The 8,928-nt window shown below is 35.5% G+C and overlaps 1 non-coding gene across 1 annotated transcript; it reads left to right on the top strand.

The window, feature by feature from the left end:
- Positions 1 to 4,738: 4,738 nt before the first annotated feature.
- On the top strand, positions 4,739 to 4,845 carry LOC113851756. The gene has a single exon (XR_003502321.1). It is a non-coding gene; the product is annotated as a small nucleolar RNA R71 (small nucleolar RNA).
- Positions 4,846 to 8,928: the final 4,083 nt, after the last annotated feature.

Here is an 8,928-nt window from a genome sequence, read left to right as displayed (position 1 = left end):
CTCCTTTGGAACACTCACTCTCACTGATGAGAGTGATTACGCAGAGACAGATGGAAAAATTAACTCTCTAGAACACTTCCTTTTTCTGGCAAAAGTGGCTACGCACAGGTAAGTAAACTTTCAATCTTTGGACGTTACTCCTTTTATTCAAAAAAGTTGACACGAGGCTGTGCGTTATCACTTTGCCTAGCAATAGTGATAACGCGCTACACACTGAAAAATCAACTCTCTGGAACACTCACTCTGCTCAAAAATAGTGATGACGCCGGAACCATGTAATGATGCAACGTTCATTTTTTATTTTAAAAGCAGTCACGTGCCTAGCGTAACTATATATACTATCCTCTGTGTGTCGACAAACAACAAGAAGTTTTCTTTCACTCATTTCTGCATCATTCCCACCAGGTACGCAATTCTATTCTTTCTGAAATAATGGATTAGGGTTTTTCTATGTATTGATTTGGGAAAAATGTATGAGGGGGGTCATGAGCCACTGTTATGATGATTTTTGATTCAATGATAGAATAAACAAATTGCTGAATAAGTGTTTATTATCATTCATGATATTTTTAAGGAAGTCGAACTTGCATGACACACTAATTGAACCAACTTTCTGCAGAACCCCAATATGTCTAAACAAACTTTTATGAAAGTGTTAGCGTGAAAAGAGATGAGTATGGTTATATGCAATTATCTATGATTCTGAAACTAGTTCTGGATGAATATGATGCAATAACTCGTTGCTGATAATGAGTAGTTGCATAAATATGTTGAAAATTAGTTGAAATCTAAACTTAGCACTCTGCATTACCATATTTTTCTGAGGAAATGTGCACACTAAACTTACAAAATTAGGGAAATCAGTTTAAAATTCTTTGAATATGGTTGTTCAAATCTGTGCACTTGTGCTTTTCTATTTGCAAAACTGATATACCATTAATTGCTAAAATAGTTTTCTGCTAAAATTACAGAGTTTGTTGAAGGATTGATTGATAACTTGAAATGCTTCTTCTACATTAACATGAAATACTCTGAGAGTGTGCACTCTAAACTTATAGATTGGGATTTAAAATGATTTAACTGTCAATGCTTAAGCTTGTGCAGTTGTGTGTGTATGTTGAATTATCTTAACAGCAATTTGCATGATTATAGTGTTAGAAAAATTGAATTTCTGCAAGTTATTTGATTGAATTTTTTGCAGCATAGAAATATCATATGTGTTAAAATTTTAAATTTCCTTTTTGCAGAAGCTGAAAAATGGTCAGAACGTCTTTAAATACACCTGTGGGCCCTTCTAAGAAGAAGCAAGCTGGTTCTTCCACCACTCCAAGAAGAAGATCCAATACGAATCTTCAATCTGGATCAACTTGAAGTACTTAAGCAGCAAAGAGGGCCAGAACTGATGGTGTCTCAAGCTCCTCACCCATTGAAATTTCTGACCCACCTAAGCCAAGAACCGCTGCACCTTCACCCTCCCCACCACCTCAGCCAAGAACAACTTCACCTTCAAGCTCCTCACCCACTGCAACACATGATTCAAGGTTCAGAAGGATTGCCCATGAAAACTTCTTCAAGGCAAATATTCTGAGGAGGAAAATTGTCCCAAACAGAGCTTTTGAGATAGCTGGGGACAATTACCCAAAATATAAAGAAGAAATTCAGAATAAATTTAAAGGAAATAAATTTCCTAAGTTTCACACAATGGTGAAGGGGATGAGAGTCGACTTCACCCCTGCAAACATTAATAGAGTATTGAACATCAATTCTGCACAGCAGGCTGGATAGTTAGAATTCAATGTTTTTAAGAATAGTTCTGACAAGGACTATGTGGAAATTTTGCAAAGGATTGGGCGGCTTGGAACAACTTGGAAGCTGAACCAGTCCAAGAAACCAAAATGCATTATCACCAAACAATTGTTGCCATTTGCCAAAGTGTGGAGCACTTTTATTCTGAACTCATTTATGCCAATCAAACATAGTTCGACATTGGCTGTGAAAAGGGCAGAACTTCTTTTAGCAATAGTGAATGATTTGTACATTGATGTGGGAAAGGTCATTAGTGAATGTATTTTGAATATCCTAAAAACCAAGAGAGATTCACTTGCCTTTCCTTCATTAATAACATTACTTTGTGAGGATGCAGGAGTTGAAGTTGGAGAGTACCAAGAAAGAATTCGGTCTGCACCTCCCATTTCTGTCTCTGTAGTGAAAGAAATATAAGCTACCACTTCATGCACTGCAGCAGATCCAATTCCTTGTCAATTCAGAAAGGAAAAACCAATAATGATGAAGGATTCCTTGAAGCTAATGGCTGAGAGACAGAACCAGTTAGCAGAGAGGTAGACTGAGCTACACAGCAGTCTCAAGTCTAGGATTATGTTGCTGGAATGTGTTATGCTAAATATTGGTCAGAAATTGGAAATTACCAAAGATGAAATGTATCACCCTCCTAATTTGGCAGAGAATGCTCAGTGCCTTTGTTCCTCAGTCTTCAAAGATCTACCAATCTACAAAACCCATTTTCCACAACCAGCTGAAGAGGTAATGGAGGAGGATGAAGAAGAAGAATCCGAAGAAGAGGAAGATGCAGCAGATGAATAGTTTAGGAATTTATTTTCTATCATTAGGAATTTTGTAAATTTCTGTAGTTAAGTTTCAAACTTTTTGGGTTGTAATTACAAATTGGTACAATTTGGTTTAATTTTCACATATTTGTTCTGCATTTATGTTAGCTTTCCAATTAATTGCCTTTTACTTGCCAATTGATCAAAATTTTTGGTATTTTGTGCAGAAAATGTTACACTCACACATCTCTCACACACATTGGATGATGACACATGCACAAGATGCCATGAAAAGGGGGTTATTCTTTACCTCTTGATTCATGTGTTAGCTACACAATACACTGAAATTTTACTGATAGTAGAATACATATTAAACTGTCTTTTGTGAAACAATTTCTTTTTTTTATGTTCTTTTTAAGTTGTTTTTTCCCATTCTCAAAATGAGATCACACTTGTATTGTCAAAATGAAGCAGTCTTGCCACTAGGTACAGATAATTCTGAAAAGTGAATTGAGTTCATTAACTAACATGTCACTTACAAATTCCTAGTGAGACTTAAGCTGCATGCTTCTTTTTCATGTGTGATTAATCACATTTTGCTGCATTCTCTAGAACTTGCCTTATTTCTTGGTTGAATATGCAATTTACAATTTTCACATATATGATAGAGGCTATGTTTGATTATACCTAGTCAGCCTAAATGCCTTCCTTTATGATTGAATGTCTTAGTTCACCCTTTTGAGCTTCATATCCCTTTTCTTGAAATTTACCTCATTATAAGCCTTGCTAAAAAACCAAATTTACCATTCAAAGGAAAAGAGGCATAGTGAATTTAATCAAGAATGAGTTTTAAAACTAAGTTTGGGGTGACATCCACATTTTAATTGCTTGAGGACAAGCAATGTTCTAAGTTTGAGGTGGGGAATAGCAAGCTATCTAAGTGAGAGTTCAAAAAGTCAGAAAGAAAGAACATAAGTGCTGCAGAAAATTTTTAAAATTTATGCAGCAAAGCTGTGAAAAGAACAAAATGTGAATTCAAAAGAAAAATATTACAGCAAAATAGTGAATGAAAGCAAGAAAAGAAGAAAAGAGATGAAAATTTTGCTGCACGAAAACTTTTGTTTGCTGCATAAGTGAGAGAATTAAGGAGAAATAATGCAGATCTAGGCTAGTTTTAAAACAAATCACTCAAAATGCCTCTAATCTTTTGAAATTGCATTTATTGTTTTCCATTTTCTTCAAATACCTACCTTAACCTCAGCCTTGTTATAACCTGAAAAAGTCCTCTGGATGTGTGATTACATGTATTAAGTAGAGGAGATTGAGAATATGGGCAAGCATATGGTAGAGTGTAGTGAAATTGATGATTTAGAGTGAAAACAGTACCCAAACATTGTTGAGTGACGAGAGAAACACTTCCAAGTGAGTTGTGATCATGTTTATTAATTATACTCATATGAACTTTGCTGATATATATGAACTTAGATAGCAAATTCTTGCCCAGAATTGATTAATGCAGTATGACTATCATTATGAGTATTGGGATGAACAATTTGATTGAAAATTTTGCAGAAAACATAGAGATAGAAATTGGAAAAATCTGAAATAAACAGTTTGTGAACTGAATTTGAAAAATTGAAGAACTATCCTTGGTTTAGTTTGATTTGCTTGAGGACAAGCAAAAATTTAAGTTTGGGGTAGAATACTGCTGATTTCTATTATTTGAAAATTGAAATCTAGGAGGAAATGAGGATTGTTGTCTCTGAAAATTGTTCATATAATTCACTTGTTCTTGTGTTTCACTTGTAAATGCATCACATGCACCATTTGCATGATTTTCTCCACAGAAATCACAGCTTAGTTGACTTGTAGGCATTCTTCCTGCGTGAAGATTGCTGATTTGTTGAGTTAAGGCAGCTATTTGTTCTAAAAACATCTGATTTTGTAGCTGGTTCTGTGCAAGAAAGGCGTCCAACTTAGCTTCATATCCAGTGTTTCTTCCTTGATTTCTTAAGTTTGAATTTTGGTACATTGAAGATGCCATCATCTCGATAATCCTCTGGGCTTCTTCTAAAGATTTTGTGTTTAAGGAACCTCCAGCAGCAGCATCAACCATTGTTCTTGTTGATGTATTCATTCCATTGTAGAAAGTTTTCAATTGCATCCAATCTGGAATGCAATGGTGTGGACACCTTCTCAGGAATTCCTTATATCTCTCCCATGCTTCATACAATGACTCTCCTCCCTGTTGTACAAATGATGTGATTTCACCCCTTAATTTGACAACCTTAGATGGAGGAAAGTATTTGGTTAGAAACTTATTCACAAGTTCTGTCTAAGTTGTTGTGCTTCCTTGTGGTTGACCTTTCCACCAGCATTTGGCTCTATCTCTTAAGGAAAAGGGAAATAATCTCAGTCTGATGGCTTCCTCACTAACTCCATTCATTCTGATTGTATTGCATAACTGAAAAAAAATTGGAAATGCGTAGGTTAGGGTCATCAGAGTTTCCACCAGAAAACTGATCCTGTTGGACTAAGTGTAATAAGGCAGGTTTAATTTCAAAATGGTTGGCTTGGATAGTTGGCCTAATTATAGAAGAATAAAAACCTTGCATGTTAGGAATTGCATAGTCCCCTAATGTTCTAATTGTATTTTGCTCTGCCATTTCTAGTTCTGGAGTTGGTTGTCTCAAAGGTGTAAGTGTTCTTTTTACTCTAGGAGTGTTTTGAATCCTTAGAGAATGGACAACCTCTAATTCACTATCAGAATCCAAGAAAGTTTCTGCTCTAGTCTCTCTTCTTAATCTCCTTAAGGTTATGTCTATATCAGGATCAAAGACCAGAGTTGATTTATTTTTATTTCTACCTCACATACAAAATTAACAATATAGAAATAGTATGAAGAAAACAAAAAACTTAACTAAATCATAGTATGTAGGTGCAAACTAACTACTGCTAACAATATAAATTCTATCAGAAATCAGAACTACACAGATATAGAGTTAATTATTCAATTAATTGCAAACAGAAAAATTCTAAGTAGTCTAATACTGCAGAAAATTAACAAAAAAAAAAAAACTAAGTGCTCAATCTGCTATCTTTCTGCTTCTAATGATACTGAAACTCAAAATCCCTGGCAACGACGCAAAAAACTTGTTGTACAATTCTAAACACTAGCAAGTGCACTAGGAATTGCAGCAAGTAATGAGTAATTTTTAAGATTAGAGTATCGTCTCTACAAGGAATTAAGAAATCAATTATCAATTCATAAAACAATAACTGGTTGAGCTATAAGAATTTGCAAGAGTTGTAACATTCAGAAAACAAGAAACAAGAACAATTAAAAGGTAAAGAACTTGTAGAAAATAGAGTACGGAATTTGATGTTAAGATTAGAAATGGATGAATGATAGTTAGGAATTTATTTCACCAGAATATCAATATCAATTCAACTATGCCTCTGAACATTCAAGTACTTGGTTAATTGACAATCAGTTTCACATATTAATAGTCAAAGGTTAATCCCTTAACTCATTTACCCTAACAATCAACTAAACCACCCTAATCCCTTAGGTGAAGTTCAATTTCAAGTTGCATTAAGACTTAGAACTGTAGGATTGCAGGATTAGGTTCTCTTATCCCTAAGAAATCCCTAATTTTGGTTGTTAATTCATAACAAAGAAACAAATCCAGTTTCCATTGGTAAAGGTTCCTCTTTGATTAATCAAGTGAATTTTCATTCAAAGATTATGTAAACAGCAGAATTAACAACTCAATTAATCCAAAACTCAAATTTCAGAAGCAAGAATCAAATCAATATTTCAGTTCAAGGTTCATAAACTCCTAATTACGAAGAATTAAGCAAACATTGTAACAAAGAAAGAGAAAGAAGGAGAAGAAGAGAAGAAATACAAAGAAGGCATCTTCACGACCTCCAATCCAATTCCTCTTCTTGAAGCTTCGACGTTCAACCCCAATCCTCTCTCTAACTCTCTCTCAACGAAGAAACTAACTGAAAAACAGAAACTGAACAAAAGACCCCAAAATCTGAGCTTTTTCTAGTATTTATAGAATTTTTGACTCTAGACGTTGTCACTTTGCTTCATAAGAGTGGCCACGCGGAGGATCATGTAGTTTCTGGAAGACTGGAACATTCACTTTCACTGATAAGAGTAGCAATACAGGAGGTCGAGGAGTGCGCGTGATCACTTTCGAGAGCAAGAGTGACCACACACAACTTGCCTTGATACACTCCTCTCTGGAACATCCATTTTCGCCAGCAAGAGTGGTCACGCTGAAGTTTGCTGAGATTGAGGTTCTCTAGAACACTTACTTTTGCCAGCAAGAGTGTTAACGAAATATGGATTCATCAATGCCTATAAGACTATTCTTATAAAAATTAACTTTTAATCCTGACACTAACTCAAAACACCTAAGTATACACTTAATGGTGTTTACATTCTCCCATGTAAGCTCACCAATGATGAGAGTATCATTCGCAAATTGCAAATGAGAGACATTGACCATATCCCTACCCACATCAATTCCTTTAAAGAAGCCTTTGACTGAAGCACTTTTCATTAGAGCACCAAATCTCTCGGCCACAAGAATAAAAAGAAAAAGTGCAAGTGGATCTCCTTGGCGCAACCCTTTACCCATTGAGAATTCAAGAGATAGACTACCATTAACCAAAATTGAGACCCTAGAAAAATGGAGGCATCCTTTTATCCAACTTCTCCACTTTTCACAAAACCCAAATCTACCTAACATGTAATCCAAAAAACACCAATTGACCGAGTCATATGCCTTCTCAAAATTGACTTTAAATACAAGGCAAGGTTTTCTTTCCTTTCTGACAAAATCAATCATTTCATTGGCTACCACCACTCCATCTAGCATATTCCTCCCACCCACAAAAGCCAATTGGTTATCGGACACTAATTTAGCAATTACATCTTTTAGCCTAATGGATAGGCATTTTGCAATGCATTTTATACATACACCCAATAAGAGAAACAGGCCGAAATTCACTTAGATTTTGAGGGCAGTTGACCTTTGGGATAAGGGTTTAAAAAGAGGAATTACACCCTAATGGTAGCTTACCATTTTGGTGAAATTTCGACATAAATCTAATAATGTTGGGCCTAAGGGTATTAAAAAATTTCTTAATGAAGTTAAAAATATACTCATCCGGCCCTGGACTCTTATTTCTCTCACAACTCCAAATTGCATCTCTAATTTCCTCCAATGAGAACGACTTCACCAATTCCTCCTTTTTAAGAGAACTTAATGTTAGGAAGTCAGTCCCATCAAGTGTTGGTTTATCCCACCCTTCATCCTTGAACTTTTGTTCAAAAAACTCCTTGACCCACTCTTTAACTCTACAAGGTGCATCACACCAAACCCCATTAACTTTAATTCTACCAATATCATTTTGTGCCCTTCTCACCCTAATGGAGATGTGGAAGAACCTTGTGTTTACATCCCCTTCTTTCAACCATTTGGTTCTAGCTTTTTGTGAAAAGATAGACTCATTTTTTCTCTCTAACTCCCAAAATTTCACCATTGATTCCCTTCTATCCATCACTTGCTCTTCAAACAAGGCATGGACTTCCTCCTTCTCTCTAACCTATTTATATTCGAGGTTACCCTTTCAATTTGAGTGTCAACATTTTCAAAGTTAGAAATGTTCCACTCTTTAATTTGCCTCTTCAAAATTTTTAACTTCTCCTTGAACCTATACACACTTCACCCAACAATATTCGTATTTGTCCAAGTTTCTATCACTAGCTTTTGGAAAGAAGGGTCATCCAAACAACAATTTAAAGTCCGAAAGGGTTTTGGACCCGATCAATATCCATATTCGTCACCATGATAGGTCTATGGTCCAAAAAATTCCTAGAAAGTACAAATTGTTTGATATTCGGCCATTCTTCCAACAACTCATTGGAGAAGAAGAACCTATTAAGTCTACTCATAGCTAACCTATTTGCCCCAAACCAAGTAATTTTTCCTCCAATGAGATGAGGTTTAAGCACTTGTATCTCCTCAAGGAGTTGGTTAAATAAGGATATTTCTCTGCTTTAAAGTTCTCAACGAAGCACTATCTCCTATTCCCTAGCCTATTCCTAAGGTCAACCAATGAGTCCAAAAGTTGGGTTTTACCTTGCAAGTCATAAGGGGAATAAATGTTAACAATCACATATGGAATGGGAGCACTACTCCACCTTTCTTCTATTGCCAAATAACCTGGTTTAACGAAATACCTACACAATTTGAACTGATTAATTTTTCATAGACATGCTAAACCTCTGAAATTACATATGGATGGTGAAGCCACCCACCCAACATCATCATTGCCCCAT

Source organism: Abrus precatorius, unplaced genomic scaffold, assembly GCF_003935025.1.
Source record: "Abrus precatorius isolate BTA unplaced genomic scaffold, Abrus_2018 Scaffold9, whole genome shotgun sequence".
NCBI classification, from domain to species: domain Eukaryota; kingdom Viridiplantae; phylum Streptophyta; class Magnoliopsida; order Fabales; family Fabaceae; genus Abrus; species Abrus precatorius.
Note: the sequence above shows the minus strand (reverse complement) of the source record. Positions and strands in the feature narration are given on the sequence as shown.